The sequence below is a fragment of the Corvus hawaiiensis genome, chromosome 3 (assembly GCF_020740725.1).
Source record: "Corvus hawaiiensis isolate bCorHaw1 chromosome 3, bCorHaw1.pri.cur, whole genome shotgun sequence".
Lineage (NCBI taxonomy): Eukaryota > Metazoa > Chordata > Aves > Passeriformes > Corvidae > Corvus > Corvus hawaiiensis.
The window spans coordinates 109,336,835-109,347,738 of NC_063215.1; the positions used below are offsets into that span (position 1 = coordinate 109,336,835).

General features: G+C 44.6%; 1 long non-coding RNA gene across 1 annotated transcript; it reads right to left on the bottom strand.

Annotated features, from left to right (window-relative positions):
- Positions 1-4,289: 4,289 nt before the first annotated feature.
- On the bottom strand, positions 4,290-7,309 carry LOC125323569. The gene is made up of 3 exons (XR_007202561.1): positions 7,138-7,309; positions 6,637-6,863; positions 4,290-6,026 (listed from the first exon to the last, which is right to left on the bottom strand). It is a non-coding gene; the product is annotated as an uncharacterized LOC125323569 (long non-coding RNA).
- Positions 7,310-10,904: the final 3,595 nt, after the last annotated feature.

Here is a 10,904-nt window from a genome sequence, read left to right on the forward strand (position 1 = left end):
GGCTGCAAAAGCAATACCAGAGACAAATCTGTTCATGAACCAGCCACACGATTTTCAAGCTGGCAGATAAACTAGAGAAGAAAGCAGCTTGCACAAGCCTGGATCCTGCAGGAAAGGAGCAATGATAGCTTCAGGATCTGAGCAAGGTATTCCAGGAGTTCTGCTTCATGACCTTGAGGATTTCTCATGGCTCACCTTTGCATGCATCCTGCCCCTCTGCCTCTGGTGAATGGGGAAGGTGGACAAGGGGGAGGGGTAAGATACAAGCAAGTTATGTTCAACATCTCACCACATTGGATTTTCTTTTTAGTCATTCCTATTTTTAAGAAAGTGGGGTTTTGGGGCATTGTTCACTGTGGCACTGAGTTTTGCTTACACTGATGGTCAAATGCAAGCTCCTTTCATTTTCTCTTCCTTCTTTCCAGCAGAAAACTGCAGTACTGGGCCTGAACACACCTGGCATTGGCAGCAGGGCACCTCCACAGCCAGGGAGTGCTCAGAAGAGCTCGCTATTCATCTCTGAGATTTTGGTTTCACTTCTCTGCCTTGCAGCTCTGCACAAGCAGCTGGGCAGTGCACCAGCTCTCTACTCCTTATCTGCCCCCTCTCTCACTGAAAATGCAGCAGCCTTTTCCAAGCCAAAATGCAAAATGTTTGTGAGGAGCAAGGATTTATGTGCTCTATCACAGCCAGTGACCCTGCAGGTACAGAAGTGTGCCTGGTCCCACTGGTCCCAGCTCCTCTACACCAGGCAAGATATTTCTGTTTACTGGCAAAGACAAACTGGGAAGTCAGCCTGTGAGTGGTCTTGCCTTTCCCCCACCACAGAGCTGGTAAAAAGGCACACTGTGAAAAAGAACTGGTTTTTGTTGGTTGGTTGGTTGGTTGGTTGGTTGGTTTTTTTAATTTGGGGGTTTTTTTTGTGGTTTGTCTTTTTGTTTTGTTTTGTTTTGTTTTGTTTTGTTTGAGAGGGAGCCACTTAACACACAGTCAACTCCTATCACAAAATAAAGATTTTAGGAGAAAAATTACAGAGGAGAATTTATTTCCCTGGGATCAGAAGTTTGGAAATTCCAGATGCCTGCAGGGCAGCTACCATTCTGCAAGACAGAAGTGAAGCACTGGATTTTATACATGCTTCTGCTATTTTTGTAGGAATACTTTGTTTTTTCAATATATTTTTCAAAATACTTTGCTTTTTTTTTTTCCAGGTGTTTTTCTTTAATCCAAAATAAAGGATTTTTTCTTAAAAGGCTACAGTCGACCAAAACTCTGTCTCTGTGAGATCTTTTTTCATTTGGTCATAAGGCACTTCTGCAATAAATTACATCATTACATTTCCTTCCTTAATTTTGTCTTTATGTTAAATCCAGCTGTGATTTTCAGTTTATTCTGGACACAGAGCAAAACTTGAGGACTCAACTGATTAAGAAAATAATTTTAAAGTGCAGTTCAGGTTTCTGAAGGGATGTGTTGTGCTCACTTACAAGATCCAACTCTGTTCTGAGTTACCCAGATCCATAACCTCCACTTTCATCAGAGCTGCCTTCTGCAATGGAGCAGGAAAGTGATGTTAATGCTGTTCACCATCCTTGAGACAGGTGACATGTCTTTGTGTGTCCTGTGGGGAAACTTTGGACAATACTCCGGGGCCAGGTTGCTTGCACCAGATCTCTTGTTTTGGGGAATCCAGGGTGTTTGCCTCGTGGTGCCGCTTTGCAGGCAGAGGCCAGGAGCTGTTAAGCTGTTATCACACCAGTGGCATTTTGATTTGAACGTGACAGAGGCACTCCAAACGCTGTAATACTTAAGCAATGGCCAATGATTACAGTTTGCTGTTGCTCAAGAAGCTTCCTTGTTCAGTAACAGCAGCAGTGATGTGCCCAGCACTGCGGCTGGAGATGTGGTGTGTGGGGCTGGTTGCTGCACAGACACAGAAAAGAACGCAGACATCGCTTCTTACACCCTCCAGCACTACAAGGCTGTAATTAAATCCCTTTTTCCAACACACTCTGTGTAAGCCCGAGGGGACGAGCTGGCACGTGAAGCCTGCAGGGAGCTGGAATCGGCGCGCAGAACAAAAGAGGAGACATTCCCCCACCATTTTATTGTCTGTTTATTGAATGTATCTTCAGCTCTGCTGGGAACTTCCTGGCACATAGGCTTAAAATGGAGCCTCTGCTTTTTTTTGCTTCATCTCTTCAGGGGCAAATATACTGAGCTATTGATTAGGTTATTTTGGGATCGTGGCACGGCACAATTGCTTGCTGTTATTCTGGCAGTCATTTCTCAGAAGCCTGTTACGCACATTTTATAGAGCTCTTGAAAACACAGAGCTGCCCGAGAACACTTTACACAGCACGTTTCTGCTGTGCCTTTGTGTGCAAGTTGTTTGCGTCTCGGCAGCAGCCAAAGAGCCATTCGGATGTATTGGTTGCTATAGTAATTACTTTTCTTGGGAACTAAAATAATAGCTTACAGCTCCTGCAGCTCGCTGCTGTGTAGGCTGCCTTGAGCCAGAGACACTTCCATTTTGTTTTGGAGGGGGCTGGGGACTCTCAAGTATGCTGAGAGACAGACTTTCCTTCCTATGCTTGTGCAGCTCATTTTGAATTTAACCTTTGCAGAGGATGTGCTACAGGTCTGAAGGCTGAAAAATAAAAGTAGCTTATGAAACAATAGGACAGCTTTGCAGCTGTGGTTTCTGATGGGGTAAAGATTCGGATTTGCTTTCCATTTACCGTTACTGAACGCTGGTAGGAGAGGGACTGGGGCTCATGCTGAGACTGATTTTCAGTGCAAAGGATGCTACAAAACACTGTTGGGGGGCTCAGAGGGGTTTCAAAAATGCCTAAGCAAGCCAAGCAGGAATGTGACAAGGAGGGCAGCTCTGCATCGTTCAACATTTTTCTCCCTGGTGAGGTAACTACTGTATGGACCTGCACCTCTGGAGAGGGCAAGGGGGTCTCACTGTGGACAAGGCAGCCTTTCAGAGCAACCCAACAGCTGCCAGATGCCACCTCCCCCCTTCCATCTGCAGGCACAGAACATTTCTGGGTGACATTTTAAACTGCAGCTCTGGACTTCTGCTTGAAAGGACACTGTGCAGAAGCATTTCCCAGCAGTAGGACAAGCCCCGTGCATATGGCTCTGGGAAGGTCTCTAAGTTGCTTTGGGCTCCTGGACTGACAAACAGGGATTTCTGTCCAGCTTGCAGCCAGGTGGGCTGGCACAGCATAGCACTTCTGGATCTCCCAAGGAAGCAAGAGAGGCAGGGGCAAGTGGCACAAGAAGTGATAAGCCCCACTACCCTCCTGCATCCTGAAACAGCTGCAAGTTGACTGCAGCTCAGACTCTTGACTCACAGGGGCTGACCTACATAAGGGTCCCAGCATCACCAACAAGTACCAGCTTGGTTTTGCAGTCAGAGGCCAGCAAAAGGGGAGGAGAATATAAAAAAGGGATCAGAGAGGGGGGCAGGAGGAGTTAGGATGAAAGCAGAGAGAAAACAAATAGGGAAAGCATTTTACCTCCCAGTGCTGTCCTAGAAAATTTGCTCTCAGATATGCACATGGCTGCATTGGCAACTGGCAGAGAGATGCCAAAGGGAGATAGAGCATCATCTGCTAAAGGCTGCGAAGGCAAAACAGTTCCTGTTTGAGCAACAGCTACACAGAGATGCAGGCAGGGAGGTGTTTGGGGAAACCACAGGGCAAAACTGGGCCTTCATGTGTGAGGGGGATGTGCTTGGCTTGCAGGCAGCAGGTGAAAAGAACTTACTTCCCATGTGTAGATGTGCTGATCTACCCCCCCACCCCCTCCCCAATTTAGGCATAGCACACACACAGGTTTTGTGCCTGCGCAGCTCTGCAGCTGAAGTACAGTGCTGTACCAACAGAGCTCAAGCAGCTGGGAGTTGCATGAGCATCCTCATTCTCCCCAGGCAATGCTGGATAAAGGACCCTTGCCCACCTGTTTCTTCTGTTTGAGGCTTGAATTTAACAATACTGGTGCAACTAAAGCTGGGTTTCCTATGGCCTTTTTATAAACCTCTCAGGCTGTTTTCTTCTTTTGTATCAGAAATTTTAGCTTTGTTTTTAGTCCTGGTGGATTGTGGCATACCAAGAACTTAAAATAGTCCCTGAAGCACACCAGGAGAAACAATATTTAAGATGCAAAATCCTAAACACAAAGGAGGAAAAAAAGACTTTTTATCTGGCAGGATGCTTCAGGAAACAAAAAAGTAACTCAAAGGCACATGAAGATAAAATTTCACAATCAGTCCAATGTATTACTTGATTCTGTAGATTATTGTCTGTCTTTGAAACATACGACTTGTATTCACAGTGGCCAGCACCTGCACTTTTAGCAGGGTAACAAAATTCATTTCTTTACCCACAATGGGTCAGGTCTGGGAGAATCTTGGCTTTCCTTAAACAGGAAATCTGCAGCTGTTGTGGGGACTTTAAATCATAATTGAAAACATGATCCAGCTATGAGATACAGACTCAAGTTACCACAAGGCAAACAAAATAATTCAGACTGATTTAACCACAAAAATATGACACCTGATTTTTAAGCCATGGCTTAGGGGAGGAAGAGGACAGGGCTAATTGATGACTTTTGATTTCTACTGGTCTACAGAACAATTAATGAGAATATTTCTGGACCACTAGATTTTTCTTTGAGTTAATTTGGGAGTCAGCTTTGTTATTAATTATTTGATATTTGACATTTGCAGTGAGCTGCTAGTGACTTAGAACATGTACTTTAGGAAGCCTTGTTATATTAAGAGCAAAAACTGCAGCTACGTTAAAAATTTGGGGAGGCCACAAAAACCTTTCTCTACTGCAGAAACAGTTTGTGCTAGACAAGTATTCTTGCTGGCATAATAATGATTTCTTCTCAGCAGCAACTCTTCTCCAGCAAAGACATCATAAGATGAAACAAAACCCTCAAATTTTGCTCTCCAATATGTCATTAAAACGACTTATCTTACATCACCATATGGCAGGTAGCCTGTCTAAATGTGTGGCAACAGCTGGACAATGCATGAATGCTCCTGGAGTGTGAAAAGCTGAAGTGTCACCCAAGTCAGCGTGTCAATGGCACCTTAGGGACATGCTTCATCGAGTGCAGTTTCCTAGCCAAGTCACTGGAGCTCTGAAGGGGCAGCAAAGATGATCCACAGACCTTATTTGTATAAGCAGCACTTCCTCAGGCAGGGAGGTTGTGCCAGCTGAATGAGTAGTCCTGCAGTAGCTCAGGTGGTGAATTGTATTGCAACTGCACAAGAGAAAGCTGAGTGCACAGAGATACCTACCATGAATTCGCTGAGCCTGATCCTCCACCCCCACCACAGCGCTGTCAGCTGTGGCTGCCAGCAACAGCCACGTCATTGTCACAGGTTTAGATGCTGTCAGTCAGGGCAAAGCACAAGTGGGAATTATTTTATTTTATTTTATTTTATTTTATTTTATTTTATTTTATTTTTGCTCCCTGTGAAGCACTACTTGGTGAACTCATCCCGTTTGTTAACAGTCAAAATCCTTGTGCTTAGTGTCAGGCTTGGGGAGTCCAGGAAGGTAGCAAAAGTAATGCCATAGGGAAATCACGGGGGATTTACATCAAAGCTGTTGCAGCTAACTGGGTGGAATGGTACAAAATGTTTTATTTGGTTTTAGCCAGCAGAACCTTCTTTGGAATAGGCAAAAATCAGCAGAGACAACATTTTAGTAATAATCAATAGAACCAATCCTCATGTACCACATCCAGCACAATGACATCAGTAAGCAGAACTGCTTCGGTCTTACAAAGTATTCATGCTGTGTAATGTGCATTAAACCACTCTGGGAATTGGGGTTCTCTGGGGTGGTGTGTCTCCAGCCAGCACAAAAGTGAGGAAACCTCTGTACTGCACCCAGCCTCACCTCGTAGATGTCCTTGCTTACCAGTCAGATCAAAATCCAGCACCAGTTTGCATTCCTGCCACAGCAAGCAAAGTAGTCCAGTGCTGCTGTTCCATCCTGAAGGGTAAGAGACAAAGGAGATCAAGATTAGAAATAGAATACAAAACTCATAGGAAAGCACCTGGCTCTCAGAAATTCTCTTGCTTTGACACTGAGCTTTATGCTTCAGTTAAATTTTCACCATCAAAGAGCAAAATGCAAACCACCAGACATCAATTAAATTACTATCTTAGTCAATCACATCCTTTCTGGTAGCTCTGGTAGCTCTTCTTCCCAGGTTCTTACCAAATGGTGATTCTGAGAAGAAACCCCTGCTTCACTAATTGAGCACTGATAATTTTTAGGAACTGTTGCCTAGTATAAGTACAGAAGTGTGACCCCTTCCTCCTTTGGGGATGCAACACTCAGGAACATAAAAATGCTTCAAAATCTCTTTAAAATGGAGCAGCTATTTTATGACTGGGAGAACAGTCTGGGTATCTGGATACAACTGTCCCCGCAGATGGCAGTTCAGGGTGTAAGCAAAGGTCAGAGCTGGCTAAGGGCATGGTTTGTGTTGATGGGACAGGAAAGCTTTTGGCTTCCTCAGCAAGACAGGCTGCCCCAGGATTATTTTGTGTGAGCAGTCCTGAGAGCCCTACACTGACAGGTAGCCAGGGCCTCTTACCCTTGGCACGCCACATTGATCAGTCCTCTGTTCTCCCTGCACACCCCAGTGTCCTGCTCACTCCTCATGGTTCTGTGTCCACATTTCCTGAGCCAGGCAGGACAAGGAAGCTGTCTGGGCTTCTTTCAGAGCACTTGACCTTGCACAGGGCACAGGCAATGTGTGTAGCTCATTCATATGTCACTGGAGGCATCCATCTCTTCTGAATACACCAACAATTCAGCAACCTGCCAGCAAAAGGAAGACATTTTGGAACTGCATTAATTTGATTCTACAGCTCCAAAGAAGCAAAGGCATCCCTGGAGGGGGATGTGAAAGTGCTGTTACAGTGTCTTGAGCAACAAATGGTGTCTAGTGTTTATACAGAGAAAAGAGGTATGAACTAGAGAGGAAGTTGTGACTAGACTGTCTGGTTACACCGTCCATCCAAGCAGGAATGCTGGTAACCAAACAAACCATAAAGGCAAAAAAATAACCACCACCCACCGAGGGGCCCCATACCTGGGTAAAAGCTCTGACACTGGGACTTTTATCTTTCCTGTGGCTGCAGTAGTGCAAACAAGTGTAGTGGCTCTTGTCTGCTGCTGTATCTCTGCTGTATTCAAATCTGAAAAATCCCACAGGATAACCCGTCAGGTTGCCTTTTTATCCTTTCAGCAGAGGGTAATCACACACCCTGTATATAACAAAGAAAAAGAACAAAGCATGCAACGTCAAAACTATACATAATGGAAAATGCCAAGATGAACGCTGCAAATGCAGACTGATTTTATCCCCTTGTGCCTCACTTGTTGTGATAAGGACTTTTATTTTACAGCCTTTGATTCATTTTCTCGTGGGGCCTCAGCCTCACTTGGTGCACTGAGCAGGCTGTGCCCAGGTTGCAAAGAGGTGCTCACGCTTTGCTTTCCTCCCACTCAGCCAGGGAGCCCAGGCCGTGCCCGGAGCGGCTCCTCAGCCCTTCCGCTGGTAAAGCTGCCTTGTTTTCTTCAGAGTATTTTTCACTGCCTCAGGGAAGTGGGGCGCTGCCATGTGAGGTGAGCAGCTGCTGTACTCTGCTGCAGGGGCAGAAGAGGGATATGTAGACAGCTTTTGGCCAGATATGTTCTGGCTGTACACTTTTTTAGGGACCATTTGGAATGCTTATGACCTGATTTCACAGATAATGCAATTTTATTTGGCACTCAGTTCTGGTTTTGGGATTTTATGGATCGTGTACTTGGACCTACTGCAGTTGGGTTTCCCCTGGCATGGGAGCATTTAAAAATAATCTTTTTCAGTAGCAATCAGAGGAATTAATTTTTTTTCAGATGTATTCACTAGACAAGTTTACTTAGAGAACTAAACATAGAATCATTTGGAGTCTGATTCAGAGTAGCAAGGAGCAAGGAACAAGGAGCAGTAAGTGCCTTCCAGCCTAGAGGAGAACAGCGACAAATTGAAAAGAAAATAATAAAAAATAAACTGAGAAGAAATTTCTAGTTCAGTTTGTCCAGGTATGCTGGTGTTTTCACCATCCCTCTGCAACCAAGGTAGTGTTACCTTCCAACGGGAGGGTGATCAGAGCACTGCTTTCTTAAACTACAAAGACTAAATTTCAAACAAGGAACAAAAACCTTGCAAGTGTAATGCTTTAGCATTGTAAAACACATCTCTTGCCACAATGAACTAATAATGTAATTTAAATTACAGTAAAGGATGTAAGAAAGACAAGGCACAAAAGGAAGAGGAGACAAGACAAAATTGTCCTAGTAACAATATGTTCTTCCAAACTATGAGCATAATTATGTGATTTAAATTTCTACCAGATTTGGGGAATTTTTTTCATGTCATTGTTCTCCTCTTTATGTAATTAAGTGGTTGTACTTGACTGTGTGGTGGTAAGAAAATAACACTAATTCCAATTCTTATTGGAGGGTAGTGGACTGAAACCATGACTTCTCTTTATCAGCTCCAGGTAATAAAAATTGTATGAAAAGAACTATTTCAGGCAGTTTTAGCATCTTTCTTCTCTCTCTCTTTTTATACAAAAGAAACAGGTCTGACATGCAACATGACAGTGAAATCCTTCTGCTGAGTCAGACAGTTTCAAACTTACATAATTGGGGTGTATTTCCATATTCCTTCCCTCCTTTCCTATGCACGAGGCACAGACAGAAGGAATGTCTGTTCCAAGGCTGCTCACAGTAGCTGAGTGTGGAAGCCTCAATGTTGCAACTTAAATATATAAAATATCTTAACATCTCCACAGCAGGATAATTAAATACTGCACTAAGTCAGCAAAGCAAGGTCTGCTGCCCAGTGACACTGGAGCCCATATGCTGCACAGAAGCAGGCTGAAACTCTTCTGTTTCAGGGAACACTGAGTAAATAAGAATTTGGTCAAACAGTAAGTCATTTCCTCATTTTCAGAAAAGTCGTTCTAAAAACATGCAGGAAAGAAAATTTAATTATTAAAGACAATCTGATTATTGCAGTGTTCCAATGCCATTTTCTGACTCTGGTACGTTCTGTGATTTCTCAGGCTGTTATTTTTTGCAGTGCTATGGTGGAAATGTCTGCTAAAATCCCACAGCCCTATCACACAAAACAAATTTACTAGAAACGTCATCTGGCACGTAAGCCACATTTATGTCCACAGCAGAAATTTAGGTGGTGTATTTGGAAAGAAGTGCCAAGAAAAGAAAGCTTCATGTTCACAGATGACATGTTCCTCATTGACTGTTTCAACCACAAGAGGTGCATGCACAGCTTCAGCCCTGTGGGATGTGTGCTCTCAGAGTTGCAAGGGTTTTTTTGTTAAAAATAAAAATAGGTACAAGAAATGCTGAAAGGAAAACATAGCTAAGAAACAAAGAGCAAAGAGAGAACAAGAAGGTGAGAAACACAGCAAGTTAAGTTAAATCAGATGTCTGTGCTTGCAGACGAGATGATGAGATGAGCTATCTGAGAGATGCAAATTCAAATCATACCAGGCAGAATGGGAAACTGAACCTCCTCCAACTTCTTGGAGGACTGCCTTTACTACTGTGCTTCAGGATAACAGAAAATGAGTAAACAGCACACCATTTGCTTTCCTTTTTAGTGTACAAAGCTTACAAGTACCATTTCAGATTGAACAAGGTTTTATCAGATACAAGTGTGGGGGGTTGAGTTTTCCCCCACACACACAGGGCAAAGGAAGAAGAAAATAATATTTATTTCAGCTGTCTTCTGAATTATTTCCCTCCCTCTTATTTGGCTGCTCAACTGAAAAAGCAATCCTATACCCATTCTCCATTGATCTGCTTCCAGCAGGGTTCCACTCCACATCCCTCTGGGTTTGGCAGCCACAGAAACTAATTCAGCTAGAAAGTCCTGTAAGCCACTTATAACATTGGAAGTCTTCTCACTGTGCTTCCACCCATGAGGAAGCTTTCTCCTGGACTAACTGGCAAGGCACAGACTTGGTGAGGTGGTTTGCAAGATGGGGAGAAAATTGGCCAACAGGCTGCGCTCAGAGAGTCGTGATCGATGTTTTTGACTCAGGGTGGCAGCCTGTCACAAGTGGGGTCTCCCTGAGACTGGCACTGGGCTCCATACTGTCCATCTTCACAAGGATTTGAATGATGGATTTGAAAGCACCTTCACCCAGGTTGCTGATACCACTAAAATGGGTGATGAGGACAACCTGCCCTGTGAGGAAAGACCGAAGGAGTTACATCTTCTCTGCCTGGAGGAGAGAAGGCTTGGAGACAGAGGGCTAATCTCAATATGCCAGAGTGCTACAAAAAGGATGGAGGCTCTCCTCAAAAAGGACAGCATGGAGAAGACAAGGCTCAACAGGGATTTTGTTATGGTGAGAACAACCAATGACTGAAACACAGGGATGTGGTGGTAGGGTCCCTGTCACAGAAGGTTTTCAAGCTGCCACTGAACTGGGTGCTCGATAATCTCATCCAGGCTCCCTCCCACAAAAGTTGGACCAATCTTTCCAGTTCCCTTCCAGCCTGGGCTGTTCGATGGTTCTGTGATTCTATGCAGACAGGCATGGGCTCCTATAGCCATCTTCAGCAACCTCGCCCTGAAGAAGGAACCTGAGCAGCCCCACCATTTGCCAGCAAGCAGACCTGCACGCGATACAGTGCCAGCTGTCCAGGCAGGTCTGCATCTCATCGAGCTCGCCCGCACCACACTAAGGGCGCTGCTGTTTCTCACGCGGTGGACATCGGCCCACGTGAGCCAGCATCAACTTCTTGCTAGGGACCGAGGGCCAGGTGTGAGTGGTG